This window comes from Canis lupus, chromosome X, assembly GCF_011100685.1.
Source record: "Canis lupus familiaris isolate Mischka breed German Shepherd chromosome X, alternate assembly UU_Cfam_GSD_1.0, whole genome shotgun sequence".
Taxonomy (NCBI): Eukaryota; Metazoa; Chordata; class Mammalia; order Carnivora; family Canidae; genus Canis; species Canis lupus.
The window spans coordinates 71,375,419-71,390,732 of NC_049260.1; the positions used below are offsets into that span (position 1 = coordinate 71,375,419).

General features: G+C 37.5%; 1 pseudogene; it reads right to left on the reverse strand.

The window, feature by feature from the left end:
• Nucleotides 1–1,497: 1,497 nt before the first annotated feature.
• LOC100686201 lies at nucleotides 1,498–2,831 on the reverse strand (annotated as a pseudogene).
• Nucleotides 2,832–15,314: the final 12,483 nt, after the last annotated feature.

The window sequence follows — 15,314 nt, forward strand, 5'->3', positions numbered from 1 at the left end:
TGGACTTATTTCTGGGCTCTGTAATCTGTTTCATTGATATATGTGTCTATTTTTGTGCCAGTACTACACTATTTTGATTACTACAGCTTTGTAGTATATCTTGAAATCTGAGATTGTGATACCTCCAGCTTTGTTCTTTTTCAAGATTGCTTTGGCTATTTGGGGTCTTTTGTGGTTTTGTACAAATTTTAGGATTTTTGGGATCCCTGGGTGGTGCAGCGGTTTGGCGCCTGCCTTTGGCCCAGGGCGCGATCCTGGAGACCCGGGATCGAATCCCACATCGGGCTCCCGGTGCATGGAGCCTGCTTCTCCCTCTGCCTGTGTCTCTGCCTCTCTCTCTCTCTGTGACTATCATGAATAAATAAATAAAATCTTTAAAAAAAAAAAAATTTTAGGATTTTTTTTTCTAGTTCTGTGAAAAATGTTTTTGGTATTTTGATAACATTGCTTTAATATGTTGATTGTTTTGGCAGCATGGATATTTTAATAATATTGGTTCTTCCAATCCACAAGCATGGAATATCTTTCCATTTGTATGTGTCATCTTCAATTTCGTTCATCAATGTGTTATAGTTTTCAGAGTACTTAACTTGGTTAAGTTTATTTCTAGATATTTTTGTTCTTTTTGGTGCAGTTGTCAATGGAACTGTTGTCTCAATTTCTCTTTCTGGTATTTTATTATTAGTGTATAGAAATGCAACAGATTTCTATATATTAATTTTGTATTTTGTGACTTTGCTCAGTTCATTTATCAGTTCTGGTAGTTTTTTTGTGGAGTCCTAGGGTATTCTATATATAGTATAATGTCATATGCTAATAGTGAAATTTTCACTTTTCCTTACCAATGTATATGCCTTTTATTTCTTTTTTCTTGTCTGATTGCTGTGTCTAGGAATTCCAGTACTGTTTTAAATAAAAATGGTAAGAGTTGGTATCTTTGTCTTACTCCTGATCTCAGAGGAAAATCTCTAAATCTCTTTCACCATTGAGAATGATGTTCATTGTGGATTTTTCACATATGGCCTTTATTATGTTGAATTATGTTCTCTCTTAACCTAATTTTTTGAGGGCTTTTATCATCAATAGATGTTGTACTTTGTCAAATACTTTCTCTGCTTCTATTTAGATGATTGTGTGATTTTCATTCTTTTTCTGTTTAGTATGATGCATCACATTGATTTGTGAATATTGAACCACACTGGTATCCCAGGAATACATCCCACTTGATCATGGTGAATGATTTTTTTAAAATGTATTGTTGGACTTGATTTGCTAATACGTGTATATATATTAAGACAGAGAATACTTTATTCAAACCCACCAGAGAAATGGACAGCTTGGGTCTGTAACAAAGCATTATGTTTTAAAGCATAGGTCAATAATTGTATGAAAGTGTACACTGCTACATACAAATTAACTGATCAGAGAACAGCTTTTCAGTGTTCAAAATAGAATAAGCTTCCCTATAAAGGCAGCACCTTTGTGACATTTTTAACTTTAGTATTCCTTTCCTTCTTCACCCTCTCCTTCAACAGAATCCACACCAACCTCCTCATAATCCTTGTCAAGGATAGCCATGCCCTCACAGGCCTCAGAAAACTCTTCTTTCTCCATGCTTTCACCCACATACCAGTGACCAAAGGCACACTTGGTATACACCAGGTCAAACTTGTGATCCAGGTGAGCCCAGGCCTCAGCAATGGCTGTGGTATTGCTCAGCATGCACACAGCTCACTGTACTTTGGCCAAGTCTCTACCACCATGGGAGGCTGGTAATTAATGTCAACCTTTAAGTCAGTGGGGCACCAGTCCACAAACTGAATGGTACCCTTGTTCTTGATCATAGCAATGACAGCATTGACATCTTTGGGAACCACATCATCATGGTACAACAGGCAGCAAGCCATGCATTTATCATGGTGAGGATCACATTTTACCCTCTGGTTTGTTGACTCAAAGCATGCCTTGGTGATCTTTGCTACAGAAAGCTGTTCATGTAGGCTTTCTCAACAGAGATGACAGGCTTTTGTGGCCAGAGGGAAGTGATTGTGGGGTAGGGTACCAGGTTGGTCTGGAATTCTGTCAGATCAACATTCAGAGCTCCATCAAATCTGAGGGAAGCAGTGATAGAGGATACAATTTGACCTTTCAGTCTATTCAGGTTCATGTAGGTTAGGCATTCAATATCAAAGTTACTATGATAGATGTCAAAAATAGCTATGTTTTCTACCATGAAGGCACAATCAGAGTGCTACAGGATGGTGTGAGTAGTGAGGATGGAGTTGTAGGGCTTAACTACAGTTGTGGAAACCTGAGAGGCTGGGTAAATGGAGAATTCCAGCTTGGACTTCTTGCTATAATTGACAGGGAGATGTTCCATCAGCAGGGAAGTGAACCCAGAGGCAGCTCCCCCTCTAAAGCTGTGGAAAATCAAGAAGCCCTGAAGACTTGTGCACTAGTTGTACAGTTACTGAATTTGGTCTAAGACAAGGTCAATGATCTCCTTGCCAATAGTGTAGTTAGTGCCATCGGGCATAATTATTGGCAGCATCTTCCTTGCCTGTGATGAGGTGCTCAGGGTGGAAAACCTAGAGGCAGGTGCTAGTGTGAACGTCATCAATGACTGTGTGTTCCAGGTCTACAAAATCTGCCTTGGGCACATGCTTGCCAGCACTTGTCTCACTGAAGAAGTTGTTAAAAAAGTCATCTCCTCCCCCAATGGTCTTGTCACTTGACATATGGCCATTGGGCTGGATGCCATGTTCCAGGCAACAGAGCTTCCAGAAGGCATTGCCAATCTGGACACCAGCCTATCCAACATGAATGGAGATGCATTCAGTTGCTGCTTTGCAGCTGCTGAGTAGATGATGGGGAGGAAGAGGAGAGGTTGTTGCTTTTTATAAGCATGACTCTTGGGTGGTCAATGTAAGAGACCAAATCTTTATTTGTTAGTTAATATTTTGTTGAGGATTTTTGCATCTATGTTCATCAGAGATGTCAACTGGTAGGGTTTTTTGAGGTTTTTTCATATAATTTTAATATTAGGGTAATGTTGATTTCATAGATTGAATTTGGAAGTTTTCCTTCTATTTTTTGGAATAGTTTGAGAAGAATAAATATAAATTCTTTAAATGTTTGGTAGAATTCACTTCTGAAGTCATCTGATCCTGGACTTTTGTTTATTGGGAGATTTTTGGTCACTGACATAATTTCTTTCCTGGACTTTTGTTTACTGGGAGATTTTTGATCACTGATATAATTTCTTTGCTAGTAATTGGTCTGTTTCAATTTTCTATTGGTTCTTGATTCAGTTTTGGAAGGTGTTTCTAGGAATCTGTCCATTTCTTCTAGATTGCCCCATTGGTTTGCATATAATTTTTTAGAATATTCTCCTTTAATCCTTTGTATTTCTGTGGTGTCAGTTTTCTCCATCATTTCTGATTTTATTTATTTATTTATTTATTTATTTAATTTTTTTTTCATTTCTGATTTTAAATCATCTTTTATTTTTTTCTTGATGAATTTGGCTAAAGTTTTATCAATTTTTTTTTTATCTTTTCAAAGAATGAGTTCCTGGTTTCATTGATCTATTCTATTGAGGCTTTTTAATATCTCATTTATTTCTGCTCTATTCTTTATTATTTCCTTTATCCTACTGGTTTGGGGCTTTGTTTATTGTTCTTTTTCTTGCTCCTTTAGGTGTAAGTTTTGATTGTTATTTGTGATTTTTCTTGCTTTTTGAGGTAGGCCTGTATTGCTACCCGTTTTCCCTCTTAAAACAGCTTTAGCTGCATCCCAAGATTTTGGACTGTTGTGTTTTCATTTTCATTTGTTTACATGTATTTTTAAATTTTTTCTTGGATTTCTTCATTGACCTATTGATTGTTTAGTATCATGATATTTAACTTCTGTGTACCTGTTTTCTTTCCAGATATTTTCTTGTGATTGATTTTGTTTCATGGTCTTGTGACCAGAAAAGACACATGATATGATTTCAATATTTTTATTCATTGAGACTTGTTTTGTGATCTAATGTGACCTATTCTGGAGAATATTCCATGTCCACTTGAAAAGAATATGTATTCCCCTGTTTTGGGGTGTAATGTCCTGAATATTTCTGTTAAATCCATATGGTCTAATGTGTCATTCAGAGGTGAAGTTACCTTGTTGATTGATTTTCTGTCTGGAAGATCTATCCATTGGTGTAAGGGGGTGTGAAAGTCTCCTACTATTATTGTATTACTATAAATTTCTCCTTTTTTTCTGTTAATAGTTATTTTATATATTTAGGACCCCGCCTAATATAGGTGTATAAATATCTGCAATTATTATATCCTCTTAATGGACTGTTCCATTTATCATTATGTAGAGGCCTTCTTTGTCTCTTGTTATGGTCTATTTTATTTTTCAATCGTATTTTATTTAAATCCAATTAATTAACATATAGTACATCATTAGTTTCAGATGTAGATTTCAGTTATCAATTGCATATAATACCAAGTTCTCATTACATCACTGACCTCCTTAATGCCTGTTACTGAGTTATCCCATCCCCTGACCCACCTCCTCTCCAGCGACTCTCAGTTTGTTTCCAATAGTTAAGAGTCTCTTATGGTTTGTCTCCCTCTCTGATTTCATCTTATTTTATCTTCCCCTCTCTTCCCTTCTGATTCTCTGTTTTGTTTCTTAAATTCCACATATGAGTGAAACCATGTGATAATTGTCTTCCTCTGATTGACTTATTTTGCTTCACATAATGCCCTCCAGTTCCATCCACATCATTGCAAATGGTAAGATTTTATCCTTTTTGAAGGCTGAGTAATATTCCATGATGTGTGTGTGTGTGTGTGTGTGTGTGCATAGATAGTACATCTTCTTTATCCATTCATATGTAATTAGACATCTGGGTTATAGTCTGTTTTAGAGTCTATTTTATCTGATATAAATATTGCTATCCCAGCTTTTTTTTAAATTTCCATTTGTATAGTAAATGTTTTCCCATCCCCCACTTTGAATATGCATGTGTCTTTAGTTCTGAAGTGAGTCTCTTAGAGGCAACATGTAGATGGTTCTTCTTTTTTATTGATTCACTAACCCTATGTCTTTTGATTGTTGCCTTTAGTGTGTCTACATTTAAAGTCATTGTTGATAGGTATGCACTCATAGTTATTTTGTTACTTGTTTTATGGTTTCTTTTGTAGTCCTTCTCTTTTCCTTTCTTTTCTTGCCATCTTCCCTTGTGGTTTGGTGGCTTTCTCTCCTGTTATGCTTGTATTTAGTTCTGTTAATTTTTTGTATCTATTATAGATTTTTGATTTTTGGTTAAAATGAGGTTCGTACATAACGTCCTATGCATATAGCAGTTATATTAAATTGAATGTCCCTTAAGTTTGAACCCATTCTAAAACCATTAAATTTTACACCCCATATTTTATATATATGCTGCCATACATTATATCCCTTTATTTTATGAATGCTTTTTTTTTATTTTATGAATGCTTTGATTGATTTTACAGATATACTTGATTTTATTGCTTTTGTGCTTTAACTTCCATACTGTTTTTATAAGTGATTGATCTATTACTTTTATTATATGCTTACATTTACTTGTGATATTTTACCTTTCATAATTTTTTTTTTATTCCTGGTTTTTGCCTTTTCTTTCCACTCAAAGAATTCCCTTTAATGTCCCTTGTAAGGCTGGTTTGGTGGTAATGACTTCCTCTAACATTTGTTTGGGAAACTCTTTATCCGTCTTTTTTTCTGAATGGTAGCCTTGCTGGATACAGTATTTTTGGTTGCAGATTTTTTCTGTTCAGCACTATGAATATATCATGATGGTCCCTTCTGGCCTGCAAAGTTTCTGCTGATAAATCAGTTGATAGCTTTATGGGGTTTCTCTTTATGTATCTACTTTCTTTTCTCTTATTACTTTTAAAATTCTCTCTTATCATTATTTTTTGCCATTTTAAGTATTATGTGTCTTGGTACGAACCTCCTTGGATTAATTTTGCTGGGGGCTTTCTCTGTTTTCTGGATCTGATGTCTGTCTCTTTCCTTAGATTAGGGAAGTTTTCAGTTATTATTTCTTCAAATAAATTTTCCTCCCTTTCTCTTGTTCTTCCTTCTTGGATCCTTATAATGTGAATATTATTATACTCGATGATGTTGCTGAGTCCTCGTAACCTTTCTTTCTTCTTTCTTTCTTTCTTTCTTTCTTTCTTTCTTTCTTTCTTTCTTTTTCTTTCTTTCTTTCTTTCTTTCTTTCTTTCTCTTCTTTCTTTCTTTCTTTTTTTCTTTCTTTCCTTTTCTTTCTTTCGTTTTTTCTTCTTTCTTTATCTTTTCAGCTTGTATGCTTTCCATTACCCTGTCTTTTAGGTTGCTAATCTATTTTGCCTACTCTAATCTGTTATTGATTCTTTCTAGTATATTTTTAAATTTCAGTTATTGGGCTTTTCATCTGTGGTTCTTTTTTATATTTTAATCTCTTTGTTGAAGGATTCACTGAGATCCTCGACTCTTTTCTCAAATCCAGTATCTGTATGATCATTACTTTGAATTCTTTATCAGGCATATTGCTTATCTCTGTTTTATTTGATTATTTTGCTGTGGTTTTGTCCTGTTGTTTCATTTGGGACATACTCCTTTGTCTTCTCATTTTGTCTCTGTTTCTATGTATTAGGAAAGTCAGCTATGTTTTTTTATCTTGAAAGTAGTGGTCTTAGAAGAAGAGGAGTTGTGGTGCTGTGTAACACAATATCTCCTGTTTACCAGAACCAGAGATCTCCTATGTGGGTTTTGTGCAACCCTACTATTATAGCTCAGTCATGTTTGCCTTCAGTCCAGTTGCCTGCAATAATAGCCCACTTCACCTGCTGTCAGTATATTGTTTTTTTTTTTTTATTTTTTATTTTTAAATATTTAATTTTTTTTTTATTGGTGTTCAATTTACTAACATACAGAATAACACCCAGTGCCCGTCACCCATTCACTCCCACCCCCCGCCCTCCTCCCCTTCTACCACCCCTAGTTCGTTTCCCAGAGTTAGCAGTCTTTACGTTCTGTCTCCCTTTCTGATATTTCCCACACATTTCTTCTCCCTTCCCTTATTTTCCCTTTCACTATTATTTATATTCCCCAAATGAATGAGAACATATAATGTTTGTCCTTCTCCGACTGGCTGTCAGTATATTGTGCAGGCTTTGTTCCCTGTGCTGTTAAGGGAGCAGTTTGGGGTTGCCATGGGCTTATATTTGGCCAGTGTCAGTGGTCAGACCAGATGCCTGTCCTCAGCCCATATGTCAGGGATGTAGTCCCACAGACCTGCAGGGTACTCTCCCTGTTTTGTCCCTGAGAGGATTTCATTGGTGCATGACACTGGCAGTCAGACCAGGTGCCTGCCCCTAGTTCCTCTGCCAGGGCTGCAGTTGCAGTGATTGGTAGGGGCTCTCTCTGTGCTACTAGGCATAAGGTTTGGCTTCTGGGACTTTGGGTGCACTATTATGTATGGTTATCTTCCCCTTTACCCAGGGTAGGATTCACTTTGGAGTGGTGTCAATTCCTGCCAAGGCTTCTTGCAGGATGTGTAGAGTCAGGAGCCACTTTGGAGGGAAGCCTGCAGAGTGAAATGGGTTGGATAGGATAGATCTACAGAAAAAGGTGTGGGTAGTCTGTGTGGTCCCAAAAAGATAGGCAGAAAGCATTTGCAATGGTTTTTGCAAGTGTCCTGCTAATTAGGCTGTGGGTGGGGAGAAATGGCATCCATTAGCTCTTTTGTTTTTGGAGAAATCTCCTAAATATCCCTGTTCCTCCAACACATATTCTAAGATTAATAAATAAATCTGCTTCATGTATACCCCAGGCTCTTTAAAAACTGCTACTTCTATGCTGTGCCACCACTGGGTTATTTGTTATGCTGGCTCTTTAAGAGTAGGAACTCAGTTTCCTATTACCCTTCAGCTCTATATGTATGGGCTCTTTTTCCTAGTGCAAGTCCTCCATAATTTGGGTTCATGGTATGTGGTCTGATCCTCTTGTTTCTCTGTGCTTGTAATGTTCCTTTGTGGTTAGTCTCACTGGGAGTTTGGTTCCTGATCCCATCTCTGTCCTACCTACACTTTTTAATGTGGCCTCCTCTCTACAATTAACTGTGGAAAGTCTGTTCTGCCAGTCCTCAGGTCATTTTCAGAGTTGGTGGCACTGATATGGTTGTTATCTTGGTATGTCCATGGGACTAGGTGAACTCAGGATTCTTTTACTCCTCCATCTTCCTTTACCTAAAATCTAGTTTTGTCAGGTTCCAATAGAGCAATATTATTAGCTACAGATTTGATTGTCATGTTTTCTTCCTGTATTAACCTATAAAAATAGTCTGAAATTTCCCTATTTATCTCAGGTAATAACCCTTGTCTTGAAGTCTCTTTAGTCTTAAATTTCATAGACACACAAACCTTCTTACACTTATTTTTGTACTATATAACTTTTTGTACCCTTATTTTCAACCTGTGTCATTATATTGAGACACAATGCCTATTGTAGCATACAATGAAGGCAGCAGTTTGTAAATCTTTGTCTTTTAGTTGGAGAGATTAGTCTACTTACATGTAAAATAATTTATTGATATGTATGGGTTTAAATCTATTATTTTGTTTTTCAATTTTTTTCTATTGGCCTCATTTGATTTTCGTTGTTCTGTTCCTCCTTTCTTATCTTCTCTTAGGTTAATTAATTATTTTTATTCAAGTGCCAATAATCTTTTATTGAATGTAGTTCTCAATTAGGATATGAAAGGATTCAAGGGTGTCAGGCAAAGGTCATGGTCAGGAATCCAGAATGTGTCTCCACACTGGGCCCTCTTCAGTGGTACTTGTGTAGCAGCTCATGTTTGAGTTCCTCGTAACAATGACAGCAGTTGAAAAGCACATAAACTGCTAATACCGTAGAAAACCCAGTGATCCCCCTTTCTTTACAATGGCATACTTGTTGTAATACTTGTAGTAATCTCTTTGAAACACTCCAGTAATGACTTTAGGGGTGAAATCCTACATCAATAACCAGCTTTGCAGTTCTTCTCCTTCAATTATATGGATTAAGCTATCTTGGAGTCCTGGGTATCCATTATCAGGTAATTTTTTTTTAAGTTTTCCATTTAAATTTCTCTTATGGCTTTTTAACTTTGCCTTTTATATTAGTTTTTAGTGTTTGCTGTATGGATTATGATATGCATCCTTAACATTTCAGTTCACTTAGAGTTAATATTATATAAAAGGTTATTTTCAAGATGTTGTACATATCTTTGTTTTGGGAAATTTGATTATGAGGTGCCTCAGTTTTTGTTTAGTGTATTTATACTTCTTAGGGTCAGTGAGCTTCTTAGATCAATGTACATTTATGATTTTCACCAAATTTGGAAAATCTTCAGGCTTATATCTTCAAGTGTTTTTTGCTTCATTTTTTCTCCTTTCTTCTTCTGGGAATCCAAATACATGTGTGTTATATGATACAGTCTTATGTGCTTGAAGTGTTAGATCAAACATAGGCAAACTCTTGTTCTTCATCTGAATCTGGTCTTTTTTAAGGGCCCTCAAGCTAAGAATGGGAAATAAAAATGGTTTTCATATTTATAAAAGTTTGTTAAAAAAACAAAAACAAAAAGGAAAACAAAGAAGAATATGCATCAGAGATTGTATATGGCCTACAAAGCCTTACATATTTACTATCTGGCCATTTGTACAAAAACATTGTTGTCTTTTGCATTAGAGGGTGGATTTTGTGGGTGTTATAGTAATTTAATTTGAAGCAGAAAATCCTGGAAAGAGGGGAGCCATAGATGGGGGGAGCTTGCAAATCTCCTTATAAGCTCCTTTTTATCCTAATGATGCTCTGGCTATGGATTGGTCTTAAGGGAAGTGATTTATGAAGGTGTCCCTCAAGCAGTATGATTTCCTTTCAAAGGTAAAAGAACTCTATGATTTTTATAGATTTTGTTTTCTCTCCAGTTCCTTCAAATAGCAGTTGTTTTTATATTTTGGCAGAGTCTATAATTGTTATCTATGGGAGATTTAGTTGATACAATCCACTCTTCCAACACCAGAACTCATCAGACTTATTTTTAATTAAGTAGAATATAAATTATAATAAGTGGATGATTAAAAACAGATACATTTTTATTCTTTTGTAAACTATGCTGCATTTTAATGCTTGGTTTCTCATGCAAATGTGTGCTGCATTTCACTACAGGCACTAAAAAATCTTCTTCATTGTATAGACTAGGCAGACATCAAAATAATAGCAATAAGTTTTTGTCTATTTGGGTTGCATTTATGTGTCTCTCATCTGTAATAAGAATTTACCCACTAATATCCATTATCATTGCCTATAGATTTCTTTACTGGTCTTCTCATCCACAGTAGTTAATCAAATGATTTTTACAGTTAAAAAATCTAGATTTTTTTTAAAGTGACCAAATGTGAAAAGAAAATCCACTTCTTATATTTTAAAAAGGATTTAGTTAATGCTTTTAGTACATCTGAGTAACCTACATAACTTTCATCCATATATCCAATGTCTAAGAATTTAGCCTAAGAAAATAATCATGGTTGTACACAAAACACATCCACCAAGCGCTCATTTCAGTGCTATTTTCAATATTATGATAATGAAAACTAGCTTTTCTGCCATCTTTCTGTGGTGCCACAATGGTGTACATGAAAGTCCTGGCAGATGCTCTCAAGAGCACTAACAATGCTGAAAGAGAGGCAAATGCCAGATTCTTATGAGGCTTTGCTCCAAAGTCATCATCTAGTTTCTAACCGTGATGATGAAGCATGGTTACATTGGTGAATTTGAAATCATTATCACAGATCTTGGAAAACTGTTGTGAACCTCACAGGCAAATTACACAAGTGTGGAATAAGGAGCCCAGATTTGATGCACAACTCAAAGATCAAGAAAAATGGTAGAGAGGGAGGCGGCAAGATGGCAGAAGAGTAGGATCCCCAAGTCACCTGTCCCCACCAACTTACCTAGATAAATTTCAAATCATCCTGAAAAACCTACGAATTCGGCCTGAGATTTAAAGAGAGAACAGCTGGAATGCTACACTCAGAAGAGTTCACGCTTCTATCAAGGTAGGAAGACGAAAAAAAAATAAAGCAATAAAAAGCATCCAAGGGGGAGGGGCCCCACGAGGAGCCGGGCTAAGGCCACGGTGAGTGCCCCCAGACCGGAAAGCCCCGTCCAAGAGAAGCAGGAGCTACACCAATCTTCCCCGATGGAAAGGCTCTCACAGGGAGTTGGAGCAGGATCCCAGGAGGGGCGGGGATGCTCTCAGGCTCCCAGGGGCAATAACAGAGGACCTGCGCCCCGGGGGGAAAGCAAGCCATACCCCACAGCTGAGCTCCCTAAATGGCTGCAGTGGGTGCCCGGTTGGGACCAGGAGCTGCTCGGGGCGGGTCCGGGAGGGAGCTGCGTGGCCCCAGCAGTGGGACTCCAGCAGCACAGGCCCCGGAGCCCAGGGTGCCTGGGGACACAGCCCAGGATCCAGTGCTCCTTCCGGAACAGGCAGGGGCCGGGAGGGCCCAACACAGAAAGGATGCTCCTGCAGCCAAAGGGGTGGGGGTGGGGGCGAGCTGTGCAGATCAGGTGCTCACACCTGAGAATCAGCACAGCAGGTCCCTCTCCCAGAAGACCAGCTAGAAGGACTGGGGAAAAGCAAGTTATTGACCAAGCAGCACTGGAAAGTTCAAGGGGAAGAGGAGGGATTTACAGTATATAGAATCAGACAATACTCCCACTTGTTTTTTGTTTCCTTGGCTTCCCCCACCCTTTTTTTTCTTTTCTTTTTTTTCTTCCACTTTTCTTTTCTTTTTTCTCTTGTCTCTTTTCTCCTTTTCCCAGTACAACTTGTTTTTGGCCACTCTGCACTGAGCAAAATGACTAGAAGGAAAACCTCACCTCAAAAGAAAGAATCAAAAACAGTCCTCTCTTCCACAGAGTTACAAAATTTGGATTACAATTCAATGTCAGAAAGCCAATTCAGAGGCACTATTATAAAGCTACTGGTAGCTCTAGAAAAAAGCAAAAAGGATTCAAGAAACGTTGTGACTTCAGAATTTAGATCTAATCAGGCCTAAATTAAACATCTATTAAATGAGATGCAATCCAAACTAGAGGTCCTAATGACGAGGGTTAACAAGGTAGAAGAACAGTGAATGACATAGAAGAAAAGTTCATGGCAAGGAGGTAAACTGAGGAAAAAGAGAAAAACAATTAAAAGATCATGAGTATAGGTTCAGGGAAAAAAAAGAAAGCCTCAGAAGGAAAAATCTACGTTTAATTGGGTTCCTGAGGGCGCCGAAAGGGACAGAGGTCCAGAAACTGTATTTGAACGAATGATACCTGAGAACTTCCCTAATTTGGGGAGGGAAACAGGCATTCAGATCCAGGAGATAGAGAGATTCCACCCCCACCCCCTTAAAATCAATAAAAACCGCTCAAACCTCAACATTTAATAGTGAAACTTGCAAATTCCAAAGATAAAGAGAAGATCCTTAAAGCAGCAAGAGTCAAGAAATATCTAACATTTATAGGGAGAAATATTAGATTAACAGCAGACCTCTCCACAGAGACCTGGCAGACCAGAAAGGGATGGCAGGATATATTCAGGGTCCTAAATAAGAAGAACCTGCAGCTAAGAATACTTTGTCCAGCAAGGCTCTCATTCAGAATAGAAGGAGAGATAAAGAGCTTCCAAGATAGGCAGAAACTGAAAGAATATGTGACCACGAAGCCAGCTCTGCAAGAAATACTAAGGGGGGATTCTGTAATAGAGGAAATCCAAGGAAACAATCCACAAAAACAGGGACTGAATAGGTATCATGATGACACTAAATTCATATCTTTCAACAGTAACTCTGAACATGAATGGGATTAATGGCCCCATCAAAAGGTGCAGGGTTTCAGACTGGATAAAAAAGCAAGACCTATCTATTTGCTGTCTACAAGAGACTCATTTTAGACCTAAGGACACCTACCACCTGATAATGAAAGGTTGGAGAACCATTAACCATTCCAATGGTCCCCAAAAGAAAGCAGGGGTATCCATCATTATATCAGATAAACTAAAGTTTATCTCAAAGACTGTAGCAAGAGATGAAGAGGGACACTATATCATACTTAAAGGATCTATCCAACAGGAAGACCTAACAATCATCAATATTTATGCCCCGAATGTGGGAGCTGCCACGTATATCAATTAATAACCAAAGTTAAGACATACTTAGATAATAATACACTTATACTTGGTGACTTGAATGTAGCGCTTTCTACAATCGACAGATCTTCTAAGCACAACATCTCCAAAGAAACAAGAGCTTTAAATGATACACTGGACCAGATGGATTACACAGATATCTATAGACCTTTACATCCAAACTCAACTGAATACATATTCTTCTCAAGTGCACATGGAACTTTCTCCAGAATAGACCACATACTGGGTCACAAATCAGGTCTGAACCGATACCAAAACATTGGGATCGTCCCCTGCATATTTTCAGACCATAATGCTTTGAAATTAGAACTAAATCACAACAAGTTTGGAAGGATTTCAAGCACGTGGAGGTTAAGGACCATCCTGCTAAAACATGAAAGGGTCAACCAGGAAATTAGGGAAGAATTAAAAAGATTCATGGAAAATAATGAGAAAGAAGATACAACCATTCAAAATCTTTGGGATGGAGCAAAAGCAATCCTGAGGGGGAAATACATCGCAATACAAGCATCCATCCAAAAACTGGAAAGAACTCAAATACAAAAGCAAACCTTGCACCCAAAGGAGCTGGAGAAACAACAGCAAATAGATCCTACACCCAGCAGAAGAAGAGAGTTAATAAAGATTCGAGCAGAACTCAATGAAATAGAGACCAGAGGAACTGTGGAACAGATTAACAAAACCAGGAGTTGGTTCTTTGAAAGAATGAATAAGATAGATAAACCATTAGCCAGCCTTATTAAAAAGAGAGAAAAGACTCAAATGAATAAAATCATGAATGAGAAAGGATCACCACCAACACCAAGGAAATACGAATGATTTCAAAAACATATTATGAGCAGCTATATGCCAATTAATTAGGCAATCTAGAAAAAAAGGACACATTTCTGGAAAACCACAAACTACCAAAATTGTAACAGGAAGAAATAGAAAACCTGAACAGGCCAATAACCAGGGAGGAAATTGAAGCAGTCATCAAAAACCTCCCAAGACACAAAAGTCCTGGGCCAGATGGCTTCCCAGGGGAATTCTATCAAACGTTTAAAGAAGAAACCATACCTATTCTACTAAAGCTGTTCGGAAAGATACAAAGAGATGGAATACTTCCAAACTCTTTCTATGAGGCCAGCATCACCTTAATTCCAAAACCAGACAAAGACCCCACCAAAAAGGAGAATTATAGACCAATATCCCTGATGAACATGGATGCAAAATTCTCACCAACAGTAGTGTCTACTATATTCCCATTGTTGTGCAATAGGTCTATAGAACTTTTTCATCTTGCAAAACTAAACCTCTATACCCATGGAACAATACCACATTTCCCCCTCCACCCAGTCTTTGGTGGCCACCATTTTATTTTCTTTTTCTGTGAGTTTGACTACTTTAGTTATTTTATATACCTGAACTCATACAGTATTGTGTTTTTGTTACTGGGTAATTACATTTAGTATCACATCCTTAAATTTCATCCATGTTGCATCCATATCACTATTAAAGCTGAATAATATTCTATTGTATGTATATGCCACATTTTCTTTATTCATTCACACACTGAAGAACATTCTGTTGCTTCAGCCTCTTGTGAATAATGCTGCAATGAACATGAGTATGCAAATATCTCCTTGAGAACTTGCTTTCAGGGATCCCTGGGTGGCACAGCGGTTTAGCGCCTGCCTTTGGCCCAGGGCGTGATCCTGGAGATCCGGGATCGAATCCCACGTCAGGCTCCCGGTGCATGGAGCCTGCTTCTCCGTCTGCCTGTGTCTCTGCCTCTCTCTCTCTCACTGTGTGCCTATCATAAAAAAAAAAAAAAGAACTTGCTTTCAATTCCTCTTGGATATATACCAAGAAATGATATTGTAGGATCATATGGTAATCTAATTTTTAATTTTTTGAATAAACTTCATATAACACTACACCATTTTACAGCCTCAACAACAGTGCATAAAGGTTCCAATTTTTCCATATGCTCACCAATAAATATTATATCCTGGTTTTTTTTATAGTGGCTCTCCTAATGAGTATGACATGATATCTC